Genomic DNA, 14,124 nt, shown 5'->3' on the forward strand with positions numbered 1-14,124 from the left:
TCAAAAATATTCATCTCAAAAGTCTATTTTTTGTGTGGAAAAAGAAAGAGTAGAACATATCCTTGTCCACTGTACAGCATAGCAGTTGCTGGTTTATTACAAGTCAAATGGTTTACAAGAGCAGTGCTCAACACCATAGTCTGCGAAGAATGACGCTGTGCACTCAGACATTTAAAAAAATCTGGACTGTGAGAAGTGGTATTTGATTCCATGACTCCAGAGAAGACTGCCCAGCTGTACTGTTAAACCTTAGTCAAAGGTTTCAGAATCAGATTCTAAAATGTTTATCTTAAAAGTCTATTTTTTGATGAAAAAGAAAGTAGCACATTTTGTAGCATATGGCTGAATAGTTGCTGGTTCAGTACAAGGCACCTTTTTTGCAAAACCAGCGCTCAAAATATTAGTCTGTGAAGACTGATGCTGTCCACTCAAACATACAAGCATTTAAGAAAAGCTGGACTGTGAGAAGTAGTCCAGCATCATATTTGCTTAATATTCAAATAGTTGAAAACAAGACATTTTGGAGGACCCTTGATGATCCTGAAGTCATAATGGGTCATCGATAAGACCATACTCACATCAGACTAAAGATGTAGGCCCCAGTGAGATTTGAACTCACGACCCCTGGTTTACAAGACCAGTGCTCTAACCCCTGAGCTATGAAGCCACCATGCACAGCTTTTCCCAATGGTTTTTTTTCAGGTGTATCTTTTTGCCCTATAAACTGAAAAAAATCAAGACCTTCAAAACCATTTAAGAGAAACAGGGCTCTTATGGGACATAGAACTTTACATTGTTTGGCCAACCTGACCTAAATGTGAGGAAGAGCTCAGAGAATTCGATGTAAGTCAGTCATCATTTCGCATGTCAACACAAAACGTGTGCCATCATAGACTAACATAGGGGCCAAAGGTTTCAGAATCAGATACATAGATGTTCATCTTAAAAGTACATTTTTTGGTGTAAACAAGAAGTCCACTGGTGCAGCACTACAGCATTATAGTTGCTGGCTTAGAATTCAGATAGCTGAAAAGAAAACACTTTGAAAGATCCTCGTTGATCCTACATACTGTTTCAGATCTTAAGCAGTGTTGCGCTTACATTAACCTAAGGTAATAAAGAGGCCTCAGTGAGATTTGAACTCACGACTTCTGGTTTACGAGACCAGCGATCTAACCCCTGAGCTATGAAGCCAAACAACAGACAAGTTGAAGGTGTGTTTTCTGACCAAGGCTTTTTTTATCTAAAAACTTCAGACAAGGAAAAATCTTCAGCTACATTTAAGAAAGGCAAACTTTTCAGAATCAGATTCAAAAAAGTTCAACCTAAAAGTCTATTTATTTTTTACGGATAAAGAAAGAGCACACTTTTTTCTCCACTGTTATAGCACATGGCATAGTAATTGCTGGTCCAGTACAAGGCACCTGATTTGCAAAACCAGCGTTCAAAATCCTACTATGTGAAGACTGATGCTGTCCACTCTGACATACAAACTGACCGTGAGAAGTGGTATTTGACTCCATGACTCCAATTAAAACCGCCCAGATGGCCTGTTGAAAACGGGGCCAAAAATTTCAGAATGGGATTCAAAAATATTCATCTCAAAAGTCTATTTTTTGTGTGGAAAAAGAAAGAGTAGAACATTTCCTTGTCCACTGTACAGCATAGCAGTTGCTGGTTTATTACAAGTCAAATGGTTTACAAGAGCAGTGCTCAACACCATAGTCTGCGAAGAATGACGCTGTGCACTCAGACATTTAAAAAAATCTGGACTGTGAGAAGTGGTATTTGATTCCATGACTCCAGAGAAGACTGCCCAGCTGTACTGTTAAACCTTAGTCAAAGGTTTCAGAATCAGATTCTAAAATGTTTATCTTAAAAGTCTATTTTTTGATGAAAAAGAAAGTAGCACATTTTGTAGCATATGGCTGAATAGTTGCTGGTTCAGTACAAGGCACCTTTTTTGCAAAACCAGCGCTCAAAATATTAGTCTGTGAAGACTGATGCTGTCCACTCAAACATACAAGCATTTAAGAAAAGCTGGACTGTGAGAAGTAGTCCAGCATCATATTTGCTTAATATTCAAATAGTTGAAAACAAGACATTTTGGAGGACCCTTGATGATCCTGAAGTCATAATGGGTCATCGATAAGACCATACTCACATCAGACTAAAGATGTAGGCCCCAGTGAGATTTGAACTCACGACCCCTGGTTTACAAGACCAGTGCTCTAACCCCTGAGCTATGAAGCCACCATGCACAGCTTTTCCCAATGGATTTTTTCATTCTGTCCAAGTGTATCTTTTTGCCCTATAAACTGAAAAAAATCAAGACCTTCAAAACCATTTAAGAGAAACAGGGCTCTCATGGGACATAGAACTTTACATTGTTTGGCCAACCTGACCTAAATGTGAGGAAGAGCTCAGAGAATTCAATGTAAGTCAGTCATCATTTCGCATTTCAACACAAAACGTGTGCCATCATAGTCTAACATAGGGGCCAAAGGTTTCAGAATCAGATGCAAAGATGTTCATCTTAAAAGTCTATTTTTTGATGAAAAAGATAGTAGCCCATTTTGTAGCACATGGCATAGTAATTGCTGGTCCAGTACAAGGCACCTGATTTGCAAAACCAGCGTTCAAAATCCTACTATGTGAAGACTGATGCTGTCCACTCTGACATACAAACTGACCGTGAGAAGTGGTATTTGACTCCATGACTCCAATTAAAACCGCCCAGATGGCCTGTTGAAAACGGGGCCAAAAATTTTAGAATGGGATTCAAAAATATTCATCTCAAAAGTCTATTGTTTGTGTGGAAAAAGAAAGAGTAGAACATTTCCTTGTCCACTGTACAGCATAGCAGTTGCTGGTTTATTACAAGTCAAATGGTTTACAAGAGCAGTGCTCAACACCATAGTCTGCGAAGAATGACGCTGTGCACTCAGACATTTAAAAAAATCTGGACTGTGAGAAGTGGTATTTGATTCCATGACTCCAGAGAAGACTGCCCAGCTGTACTGTTAAACCTTAGTCAAAGGTTTCAGAATCAGATTCTAAAATGTTTATCTTAAAAGTCTATTTTTTGATGAAAAAGAAAGTAGCACATTTTGTAGCATATGGCTGAATAGTTGCTGGTTCAGTACAAGGCACCTTTTTTGCAAAACCAGCGCTCAAAATATTAGTCTGTGAAGACTGATGCTGTCCACTCAAACATACAAGCATTTAAGAAAAGCTGGACTGTGAGAAGTAGTCCAGCATCATATTTGCTTAATATTCAAATAGTTGAAAACAAGACATTTTGGAGGACCCTTGATGATCCTGAAGTCATAATGGGTCATCGATAAGACCATACTCACATCAGACTAAAGATGTAGGCCCCAGTGAGATTTGAACTCACGACCCCTGGTTTACAAGACCAGTGCTCTAACCCCTGAGCTATGAAGCCACCATGCACAGCTTTTCCCCATGTTTTTTTTTCAGGTGTATCTTTTTGCCCTATAAACTGAAAAAAATCAAAGACCTTCAAAACCATTTAAGAGAAACAGGGCTCTTATGGGACATATAACTTTACATTGTTTGGCCAACCTGACCTAAATGTGAGGAAGAGCTCAGAGAATTCGATGTAAGTCAGTCATCATTTCGCATGTCAACACAAAACGTGTGCCATCATAGACTAACATAGGGGCCAAAGGTTTCAGAATCAGATACATAGATGTTCATCTTAAAAGTACATTTTTTGGTGTAAACAAGAAGTCCACTGGTGCAGCACTACAGCATTATAGTTGCTGGTTTAGAATTCAGATAGCTGAAAAGAAAACACTTTGAAAGATCCTCGTTGATCCTACATACTGTTTCAGATCTTAAGCAGTGTTGCGCTTACATTAACCTAAGGTAATAAAGAGGCCTCAGTGAGATTTGAACTCACGACTTCTGGTTTACGAGACCAGCGCTCTAACCCCTGAGCTATGAAGCCAAACAACAGACAAATTGAACGTGTGTTTTCTGACCAAGGATTTTTTTATCTAAAAACTTCAGACAAGGAAAAATCTTCAGCTACATTTAAGAAAGGCAAACTTTTCAGAATCAGATTCAAAAAAGTTCAACCTAAAAGTCTATTTATTTTTTACGGATAAAGAAAGAGCACACTTTTTTCTCCACTGTTATAGCACATGGCATAGTAATTGCTGGTCCAGTACAAGGCACCTGATTTGCAAAACCAGCGTTCAAAATCCTACTATGTGAAGACTGATGCTGTCCACTCTGACATACAAACTGACCGTGAGAAGTGGTATTTGACTCCATGACTCCAATTAAAACCGCCCAGATGGCCTGTTGAAAACGGGGCCAAAAATTTCAGAATGGGATTCAAAAATATTCATCTCAAAAGTCTATTTTTTGTGTGGAAAAAGAAAGAGTAGAACATTTCCTTGTCCACTGTACAGCATAGCAGTTGCTGGTTTATTACAAGTCAAATGGTTTACAAGAGCAGTGCTCAACACCATAGTCTGCGAAGAATGACGCTGTGCACTCAGACATTTAAAAAAATCTGGACTGTGAGAAGTGGTATTTGATTCCATGACTCCAGAGAAGACTGCCCAGCTGTACTGTTAAACCTTAGTCAAAGGTTTCAGAATCAGATTCTAAAATGTTTATCTTAAAAGTCTATTTTTTGATGAAAAAGAAAGTAGCACATTTTGTAGCATATGGCTGAATAGTTGCTGGTTCAGTACAAGGCACCTTTTTTGCAAAACCAGCGCTCAAAATATTAGTCTGTGAAGACTGATGCTGTCCACTCAAACATACAAGCATTTAAGAAAAGCTGGACTGTGAGAAGTAGTCCAGCATCATATTTGCTTAATATTCAAATAGTTGAAAACAAGACATTTTGGAGGACCCTTGATGATCCTGAAGTCATAATGGGTCATCGATAAGACCATACTCACATCAGACTAAAGATGTAGGCCCCAGTGAGATTTGAACTCACGACCCCTGGTTTACAAGACCAGTGCTCTAACCCCTGAGCTATGAAGCCACCATGCACAGCTTTTCCCAATGGATTTTTCCATTCTGTCAAGTGTATCTTTTTGCCCTATAAACTGAAAAAAATCAAGACCTTCAAAACCATTTAAGAGAAACAGGGCTCTCATGGGACATAGAACTTTACATTGTTTGGCCAACCTGACCTAAATGTGAGGAAGAGCTCAGAGAATTCAATGTAAGTCAGTCATCATTTCGCATGTCAACACAAAACGTGTGCCATCATAGTCTAACATAGGGGCCAAAGGTTTCAGAATCAGATACATAGATGTTCATCTTAAAAGTCTATTTTTTGTGTAAACAAGAAGTCCACTGGTGCAGCACTACAGCATTATAGTTGCTGGTTTAGAATTCAGATAGCTGAAAAGAAAACACTTTGAAAGATCCTCGTTGATCCTACATACTGTTTCAGATCTTAAGCAGTGTTGCGCTTACATTAACCTAAGGTAATAAAGAGGCCTCAGTGAGATTTGAACTCACGACTTCTGGTTTACGAGACCAGCGCTCTAACCCCTGAGCTATGAAGCCAAACAACAGACAAGTTGAACGTGTGTTTTCTGACCAAGGCTTTTTTTATCTAAAAACTTCAGACAAGGAAAAATCTTCAGCTACATTTAAGAAAGGCAAACTTTTCAGAATCAGATTCAAAAAAGTTCAACCTAAAAGTCTATTTATTTTTTACGGATAAAGAAAGAGCACACTTTTTTCTCCACTGTTATAGCACATGGCATAGTAATTGCTGGTCCAGTACAAGGCACCTGATTTGCAAAACCAGCGTTCAAAATCCTACTATGTGAAGACTGATGCTGTCCACTCTGACATACAAACTGACCGTGAGAAGTGGTATTTGACTCCATGACTCCAATTAAAACCGCCCAGATGGCCTGTTGAAAACGGGGCCAAAAATTTCAGAATGGGATTCAAAAATATTCATCTCAAAAGTCTATTGTTTGTGTGGAAAAAGAAAGAGTAGAACATTTCCTTGTCCACTGTACAGCATAGCAGTTGCTGGTTTATTACAAGTCAAATGGTTTACAAGAGCAGTGCTCAACACCATAGTCTGCGAAGAATGACGCTGTGCACTCAGACATTTAAAAAAATCTGGACTGTGAGAAGTGGTATTTGATTCCATGACTCCAGAGAAGACTGCCCAGCTGTACTGTTAAACCTTAGTCAAAGGTTTCAGAATCAGATTCTAAAATGTTTATCTTAAAAGTCTATTTTTTGATGAAAAAGAAAGTAGCACATTTTGTAGCATATGGCTGAATAGTTGCTGGTTCAGTACAAGGCACCTTTTTTGCAAAACCAGCGCTCAAAATATTAGTCTGTGAAGACTGATGCTGTCCACTCAAACATACAAGCATTTAAGAAAAGCTGGACTGTGAGAAGTAGTCCAGCATCATATTTGCTTAATATTCAAATAGTTGAAAACAAGACATTTTGGAGGACCCTTGATGATCCTGAAGTCATAATGGGTCATCGATAAGACCATACTCACATCAGACTAAAGATGTAGGCCCCAGTGAGATTTGAACTCACGACCCCTGGTTTACAAGACCAGTGCTCTAACCCCTGAGCTATGAAGCCACCATGCACAGCTTTTCCCAATGTTTTTTTTTTCAGGTGTATCTTTTTGCCCTATAAACTGAAAAAAATCAAAGACCTTCAAAACCATTTAAGAGAAACAGGGCTCTTATGGGACATAGAACTTTACATTGTTTGGCCAACCTGACCTAAATGTGAGGAAGAGCTCAGAGAATTCGATGTAAGTCAGTCATCATTTCGCATGTCAACACAAAACGTGTGCCATCATAGACTAACATAGGGGCCAAAGGTTTCAGAATCAGATACATAGATGTTCATCTTAAAAGTACATTTTTTGGTGTAAACAAGAAGTCCACTGGTGCAGCACTACAGCATTATAGTTGCTGGTTTAGAATTCAGATAGCTGAAAAGAAAACACTTTGAAAGATCCTCGTTGATCCTACATACTGTTTCAGATCTTAAGCAGTGTTGCGCTTACATTAACCTAAGGTAATAAAGAGGCCTCAGTGAGATTTGAACTCACAACTTCTGGTTTACGAGACCTGCGCTCTAACCCCTGAGCTATGAAGCCAAACAACAGACAAGTTGCACGTGTGTTTTCTGACCAAGGCTTTTTTTATCTAAAAACTTCAGACAAGGAAAAATCTTCAGCTACATTTAAGAAAGGCAAACTTTTCAGAATCAGATTCAAAAAAGTTCAACCTAAAAGTCTATTTATTTTTTACGGATAAAGAAAGAGCACACTTTTTTCTCCACTGTTATAGCACATGGCATAGTAATTGCTGGTCCAGTACAAGGCACCTGATTTGCAAAACCAGCGTTCAAAATCCTACTATGTGAAGACTGATGCTGTCCACTCTGACATACAAACTGACCGTGAGAAGTGGTATTTGACTCCATGACTCCAATTAAAACCGCCCAGATGGCCTGTTGAAAACGGGGCCAAAAATTTCAGAATGGGATTCAAAAATATTCATCTCAAAAGTCTATTGTTTGTGTGGAAAAAGAAAGAGTAGAACATTTCCTTGTCCACTGTACAGCATAGCAGTTGCTGGTTTATTACAAGTCAAATGGTTTACAAGAGCAGTGCTCAACACCATAGTCTGCGAAGAATGACGCTGTGCACTCAGACATTTAAAAAAATCTGGACTGTGAGAAGTGGTATTTGATTCCATGACTCCAGAGAAGACTGCCCAGCTGTACTGTTAAACCTTAGTCAAAGGTTTCAGAATCAGATTCTAAAATGTTTATCTTAAAAGTCTATTTTTTGATGAAAAAGAAAGTAGCACATTTTGTAGCATATGGCTGAATAGTTGCTGGTTCAGTACAAGGCACCTTTTTTGCAAAACCAGCGCTCAAAATATTAGTCTGTGAAGACTGATGCTGTCCACTCAAACATACAAGCATTTAAGAAAAGCTGGACTGTGAGAAGTAGTCCAGCATCATATTTGCTTAATATTCAAATAGTTGAAAACAAGACATTTTGGAGGACCCTTGATGATCCTGAAGTCATAATGGGTCATCGATAAGACCATACTCACATCAGACTAAAGATGTAGGCCCCAGTGAGATTTGAACTCACGACCCCTGGTTTACAAGACCAGTGCTCTAACCCCTGAGCTATGAAGCCACCATGCACAGCTTTTCCCAATGGTTTTTTTTTCAGGTGTATCTTTTTGCCCTATAAACTGAAAAAAATCAAAGACCTTCAAAACCATTTAAGAGAAACAGGGCTCTTATGGGACATAGAACTTTACATTGTTTGGCCAACCTGACCTAAATGTGAGGAAGAGCTCAGAGAATTCGATGTAAGTCAGTCATCATTTCGCATGTCAACACAAAACGTGTGCCATCATAGACTAACATAGGGGCCAAAGGTTTCAGAATCAGATACATAGATGTTCATCTTAAAAGTACATTTTTTGGTGTAAACAAGAAGTCCACTGGTGCAGCACTACAGCATTATAGTTGCTGGTTTAGAATTCAGATAGCTGAAAAGAAAACACTTTGAAAGATCCTCGTTGATCCTACATACTGTTTCAGATCTTAAGCAGTGTTGCGCTTACATTAACCTAAGGTAATAAAGAGGCCTCAGTGAGATTTGAACTCACGACTTCTGGTTTACGAGACCAGCGCTCTAACCCCTGAGCTATGAAGCCAAACAACAGACAAGTTGAACGTGTGTTTTCTGACCAAGGCTTTTTTTATCTAAAAACTTCAGACAAGGAAAAATCTTCAGCTACATTTAAGAAAGGCAAACTTTTCAGAATCAGATTCAAAAAAGTTCAACCTAAAAGTCTATTTATTTTTTACGGATAAAGAAAGAGCACACTTTTTTCTCCACTGTTATAGCACATGGCATAGTAATTGCTGGTCCAGTACAAGGCACCTGATTTGCAAAACCAGCGTTCAAAATCCTACTATGTGAAGACTGATGCTGTCCACTCTGACATACAAACTGACCGTGAGAAGTGGTATTTGACTCCATGACTCCAATTAAAACCGCCCAGATGGCCTGTTGAAAACGGGGCCAAAAATTTCAGAATGGGATTCAAAAATATTCATCTCAAAAGTCTATTTTTTGTGTGGAAAAAGAAAGAGTAGAACATTTCCTTGTCCACTGTACAGCATAGCAGTTGCTGGTTTATTACAAGTCAAATGGTTTACAAGAGCAGTGCTCAACACCATAGTCTGCGAAGAATGACGCTGTGCACTCAGACATTTAAAAAAATCTGGACTGTGAGAAGTGGTATTTGATTCCATGACTCCAGAGAAGACTGCCCAGCTGTACTGTTAAACCTTAGTCAAAGGTTTCAGAATCAGATTCTAAAATGTTTATCTTAAAAGTCTATTTTTTGATGAAAAAGAAAGTAGCACATTTTGTAGCATATGGCTGAATAGTTGCTGGTTCAGTACAAGGCACCTTTTTTGCAAAACCAGCGCTCAAAATATTAGTCTGTGAAGACTGATGCTGTCCACTCAAACATACAAGCATTTAAGAAAAGCTGGACTGTGAGAAGTAGTCCAGCATCATATTTGCTTAATATTCAAATAGTTGAAAACAAGACATTTTGGAGGACCCTTGATGATCCTGAAGTCATAATGGGTCATCGATAAGACCATACTCACATCAGACTAAAGATGTAGGCCCCAGTGAGATTTGAACTCACGACCCCTGGTTTACAAGACCAGTGCTCTAACCCCTGAGCTATGAAGCCACCATGCACAGCTTTTCCCAATGGTTTTTTTTTCAGGTGTATCTTTTTGCCCTATAAACTGAAAAAAATCAAAGACCTTCAAAACCATTTAAGAGAAACAGGGCTCTTATGGGACATAGAACTTTACATTGTTTGGCCAACCTGACCTAAATGTGAGGAAGAGCTCAGAGAATTCGATGTAAGTCAGTCATCATTTCGCATGTCAACACAAAACGTGTGCCATCATAGACTAACATAGGGGCCAAAGGTTTCAGAATCAGATACATAGATGTTCATCTTAAAAGTACATTTTTTGGTGTAAACAAGAAGTCCACTGGTGCAGCACTACAGCATTATAGTTGCTGGTTTAGAATTCAGATAGCTGAAAAGAAAACACTTTGAAAGATCCTCGTTGATCCTACATACTGTTTCAGATCTTAAGCAGTGTTGCGCTTACATTAACCTAAGGTAATAAAGAGGCCTCAGTGAGATTTGAACTCACGACTTCTGGTTTACGAGACCAGCGCTCTAACCCCTGAGCTATGAAGCCAAACAACAGACAAGTTGAACGTGTGTTTTCTGACCAAGGCTTTTTTTATCTAAAAACTTCAGACAAGGAAAAATCTTCAGCTACATTTAAGAAAGGCAAACTTTTCAGAATCAGATTCAAAAAAGTTCAACCTAAAAGTCTATTTATTTTTTACGGATAAAGAAAGAGCACACTTTTTTCTCCACTGTTATAGCACATGGCATAGTAATTGCTGGTCCAGTACAAGGCACCTGATTTGCAAAACCAGCGTTCAAAATCCTACTATGTGAAGACTGATGCTGTCCACTCTGACATACAAACTGACCGTGAGAAGTGGTATTTGACTCCATGACTCCAATTAAAACCGCCCAGATGGCCTGTTGAAAACGGGGCCAAAAATTTCAGAATGGGATTCAAAAATATTCATCTCAAAAGTCTATTGTTTGTGTGGAAAAAGAAAGAGTAGAACATTTCCTTGTCCACTGTACAGCATAGCAGTTGCTGGTTTATTACAAGTCAAATGGTTTACAAGAGCAGTGCTCAACACCATAGTCTGCGAAGAATGACGCTGTGCACTCAGACATTTAAAAAAATCTGGACTGTGAGAAGTGGTATTTGATTCCATGACTCCAGAGAAGACTGCCCAGCTGTACTGTTAAACCTTAGTCAAAGGTTTCAGAATCAGATTCTAAAATGTTTATCTTAAAAGTCTATTTTTTGATGAAAAAGAAAGTAGCACATTTTGTAGCATATGGCTGAATAGTTGCTGGTTCAGTACAAGGCACCTTTTTTGCAAAACCAGCGCTCAAAATATTAGTCTGTGAAGACTGATGCTGTCCACTCAAACATACAAGCATTTAAGAAAAGCTGGACTGTGAGAAGTAGTCCAGCATCATATTTGCTTAATATTCAAATAGTTGAAAACAAGACATTTTGGAGGACCCTTGATGATCCTGAAGTCATAATGGGTCATCGATAAGACCATACTCACATCAGACTAAAGATGTAGGCCCCAGTGAGATTTGAACTCACGACCCCTGGTTTACAAGACCAGTGCTCTAACCCCTGAGCTATGAAGCCACCATGCACAGCTTTTCCCAATGGTTTTTTTTCAGGTGTATCTTTTTGCCCTATAAACTGAAAAAAATCAAAGACCTTCAAAACCATTTAAGAGAAACAGGGCTCTTATGGGACATAGAACTTTACATTGTTTGGCCAACCTGACCTAAATGTGAGGAAGAGCTCAGAGAATTCGATGTAAGTCAGTCATCATTTCGCATGTCAACACAAAACGTGTGCCATCATAGACTAACATAGGGGCCAAAGGTTTCAGAATCAGATACATAGATGTTCATCTTAAAAGTACATTTTTTGGTGTAAACAAGAAGTCCACTGGTGCAGCACTACAGCATTATAGTTGCTGGTTTAGAATTCAGATAGCTGAAAAGAAAACACTTTGAAAGATCCTCGTTGATCCTACATACTGTTTCAGATCTTAAGCAGTGTTGCGCTTACATTAACCTAAGGTAATAAAGAGGCCTCAGTGAGATTTGAACTCACGACTTCTGGTTTACGAGACCAGCGCTCTAACCCCTGAGCTATGAAGCCAAACAACAGACAAGTTGAACGTGTGTTTTCTGACCAAGGCTTTTTTTATCTAAAAACTTCAGACAAGGAAAAATCTTCAGCTACATTTAAGAAAGGCAAACTTTTCAGAATCAGATTCAAAAAAGTTCAACCTAAAAGTCTATTTATTTTTTACGGATAAAGAAAGAGCACACTTTTTTCTCCACTGTTATAGCACATGGCATAGTAATTGCTGGTCCAGTACAAGGCACCTGATTTGCAAAACCAGCGTTCAAAATCCTACTATGTGAAGACTGATGCTGTCCACTCTGACATACAAACTGACCGTGAGAAGTGGTATTTGACTCCATGACTCCAATTAAAACCGCCCAGATGGCCTGTTGAAAACGGGGCCAAAAATTTCAGAATGGGATTCAAAAATATTCATCTCAAAAGTCTATTGTTTGTGTGGAAAAAGAAAGAGTAGAACATTTCCTTGTCCACTGTACAGCATAGCAGTTGCTGGTTTATTACAAGTCAAATGGTTTACAAGAGCAGTGCTCAACACCATAGTCTGCGAAGAATGACGCTGTGCACTCAGACATTTAAAAAAATCTGGACTGTGAGAAGTGGTATTTGATTCCATGACTCCAGAGAAGACTGCCCAGCTGTACTGTTAAACCTTAGTCAAAGGTTTCAGAATCAGATTCTAAAATGTTTATCTTAAAAGTCTATTTTTTGATGAAAAAGAAAGTAGCACATTTTGTAGCATATGGCTGAATAGTTGCTGGTTCAGTACAAGGCACCTTTTTTGCAAAACCAGCGCTCAAAATATTAGTCTGTGAAGACTGATGCTGTCCACTCAAACATACAAGCATTTAAGAAAAGCTGGACTGTGAGAAGTAGTCCAGCATCATATTTGCTTAATATTCAAATAGTTGAAAACAAGACATTTTGGAGGACCCTTGATGATCCTGAAGTCATAATGGGTCATCGATAAGACCATACTCACATCAGACTAAAGATGTAGGCCCCAGTGAGATTTGAACTCACGACCCCTGGTTTACAAGACCAGTGCTCTAACCCCTGAGCTATGAAGCCACCATGCACAGCTTTTCCCAATGGTTTTTTTTCAGGTGTATCTTTTTGCCCTATAAACTGAAAAAAATCAAAGACCTTCAAAACCATTTAAGAGAAACAGGGCTCTTATGGGACATAGAACTTTACATTGTTTGGCCAACCTGACCTAAATGTGAGGAAGAGCTCAGAGAATTCGATGTAAGTCAGTCATCATTTCGCATGTCAACACAAAACGTGTGCCATCATAGACTAACATAGGGGCCAAAGGTTTCAGAATCAGATACATAGATGTTCATCTTAAAAGTACATTTTTTGGTGTAAACAAGAAGTCCACTGGTGCAGCACTACAGCATTATAGTTGCTGGTTTAGAATTCAGATAGCTGAAAAGAAAACACTTTGAAAGATCCTCGTTGATCCTACATACTGTTTCAGATCTTAAGCAGTGTTGCGCTTACATTAACCTAAGGTAATAAAGAGGCCTCAGTGAGATTTGAACTCACGACTTCTGGTTTACGAGACCAGCGCTCTAACCCCTGAGCTATGAAGCCAAACAACAGACAAGTTGAACGTGTGTTTTCTGACCAAGGCTTTTTTTATCTAAAAACTTCAGACAAGGAAAAATCTTCAGCTACATTTAAGAAAGGCAAACTTTTCAGAATCAGATTCAAAAAAGTTCAACCTAAAAGTCTATTTATTTTTTACGGATAAAGAAAGAGCACACTTTTTTCTCCACTGTTATAGCACATGGCATAGTAATTGCTGGTCCAGTACAAGGCACCTGATTTGCAAAACCAGCGTTCAAAATCCTACTATGTGAAGACTGATGCTGTCCACTCTGACATACAAACTGACCGTGAGAAGTGGTATTTGACTCCATGACTCCAATTAAAACCGCCCAGATGGCCTGTTGAAAACGGGGCCAAAAATTTCAGAATGGGATTCAAAAATATTCATCTCAAAAGTCTATTGTTTGTGTGGAAAAAGAAAGAGTAGAACATTTCCTTGTCCACTGTACAGCATAGCAGTTGCTGGTTTATTACAAGTCAAATGGTTTACAAGAGCAGTGCTCAACACCATAGTCTGCGAAGAATGACGCTGTGCACTCAGACATTTAAAAAAATCTGGACTGTGAGAAGTGGTATTTGATTCCATGACTCCAGAGAAGA

At 38.8% G+C, this 14,124-nt stretch overlaps 17 non-coding genes across 17 annotated transcripts; all 17 read right to left on the reverse strand.

The window, feature by feature from the left end:
- Positions 1–594: 594 nt before the first annotated feature.
- Positions 595–667, reverse strand: TRNAT-UGU. Its single transcript has one exon. It is a non-coding gene; the product is annotated as a tRNA-Thr (tRNA).
- Positions 668–1,121: 454 nt separating this feature from the next.
- Positions 1,122–1,194, reverse strand: TRNAT-CGU. Its single transcript has one exon. It is a non-coding gene; the product is annotated as a tRNA-Thr (tRNA).
- Positions 1,195–2,180: 986 nt separating this feature from the next.
- Positions 2,181–2,253, reverse strand: TRNAT-UGU. The gene has a single exon. It is a non-coding gene; the product is annotated as a tRNA-Thr (tRNA).
- A 1,122-nt stretch (positions 2,254–3,375) lies between these two features.
- TRNAT-UGU lies at positions 3,376–3,448 on the reverse strand. The gene has a single exon. It is a non-coding gene; the product is annotated as a tRNA-Thr (tRNA).
- Positions 3,449–3,903: 455 nt separating this feature from the next.
- Positions 3,904–3,976, reverse strand: TRNAT-CGU. The gene has a single exon. It is a non-coding gene; the product is annotated as a tRNA-Thr (tRNA).
- Positions 3,977–4,962: 986 nt separating this feature from the next.
- TRNAT-UGU lies at positions 4,963–5,035 on the reverse strand. Its single transcript has one exon. It is a non-coding gene; the product is annotated as a tRNA-Thr (tRNA).
- Positions 5,036–5,495: 460 nt separating this feature from the next.
- Positions 5,496–5,568, reverse strand: TRNAT-CGU. Its single transcript has one exon. It is a non-coding gene; the product is annotated as a tRNA-Thr (tRNA).
- A 986-nt stretch (positions 5,569–6,554) lies between these two features.
- On the reverse strand, positions 6,555–6,627 carry TRNAT-UGU. Its single transcript has one exon. It is a non-coding gene; the product is annotated as a tRNA-Thr (tRNA).
- Positions 6,628–7,083: 456 nt separating this feature from the next.
- On the reverse strand, positions 7,084–7,156 carry TRNAT-CGU. The gene has a single exon. It is a non-coding gene; the product is annotated as a tRNA-Thr (tRNA).
- Positions 7,157–8,142: 986 nt separating this feature from the next.
- TRNAT-UGU lies at positions 8,143–8,215 on the reverse strand. Its single transcript has one exon. It is a non-coding gene; the product is annotated as a tRNA-Thr (tRNA).
- A 456-nt stretch (positions 8,216–8,671) lies between these two features.
- TRNAT-CGU lies at positions 8,672–8,744 on the reverse strand. The gene has a single exon. It is a non-coding gene; the product is annotated as a tRNA-Thr (tRNA).
- A 986-nt stretch (positions 8,745–9,730) lies between these two features.
- Positions 9,731–9,803, reverse strand: TRNAT-UGU. Its single transcript has one exon. It is a non-coding gene; the product is annotated as a tRNA-Thr (tRNA).
- Positions 9,804–10,259: 456 nt separating this feature from the next.
- On the reverse strand, positions 10,260–10,332 carry TRNAT-CGU. The gene has a single exon. It is a non-coding gene; the product is annotated as a tRNA-Thr (tRNA).
- A 986-nt stretch (positions 10,333–11,318) lies between these two features.
- TRNAT-UGU lies at positions 11,319–11,391 on the reverse strand. The gene has a single exon. It is a non-coding gene; the product is annotated as a tRNA-Thr (tRNA).
- A 455-nt stretch (positions 11,392–11,846) lies between these two features.
- On the reverse strand, positions 11,847–11,919 carry TRNAT-CGU. The gene has a single exon. It is a non-coding gene; the product is annotated as a tRNA-Thr (tRNA).
- A 986-nt stretch (positions 11,920–12,905) lies between these two features.
- On the reverse strand, positions 12,906–12,978 carry TRNAT-UGU. The gene has a single exon. It is a non-coding gene; the product is annotated as a tRNA-Thr (tRNA).
- Positions 12,979–13,433: 455 nt separating this feature from the next.
- TRNAT-CGU lies at positions 13,434–13,506 on the reverse strand. The gene has a single exon. It is a non-coding gene; the product is annotated as a tRNA-Thr (tRNA).
- Positions 13,507–14,124: the final 618 nt, after the last annotated feature.

Source organism: Bufo bufo, unplaced genomic scaffold, assembly GCF_905171765.1.
Source record: "Bufo bufo unplaced genomic scaffold, aBufBuf1.1, whole genome shotgun sequence".
Classification (NCBI taxonomy): Eukaryota; Metazoa; Chordata; class Amphibia; order Anura; family Bufonidae; genus Bufo; species Bufo bufo.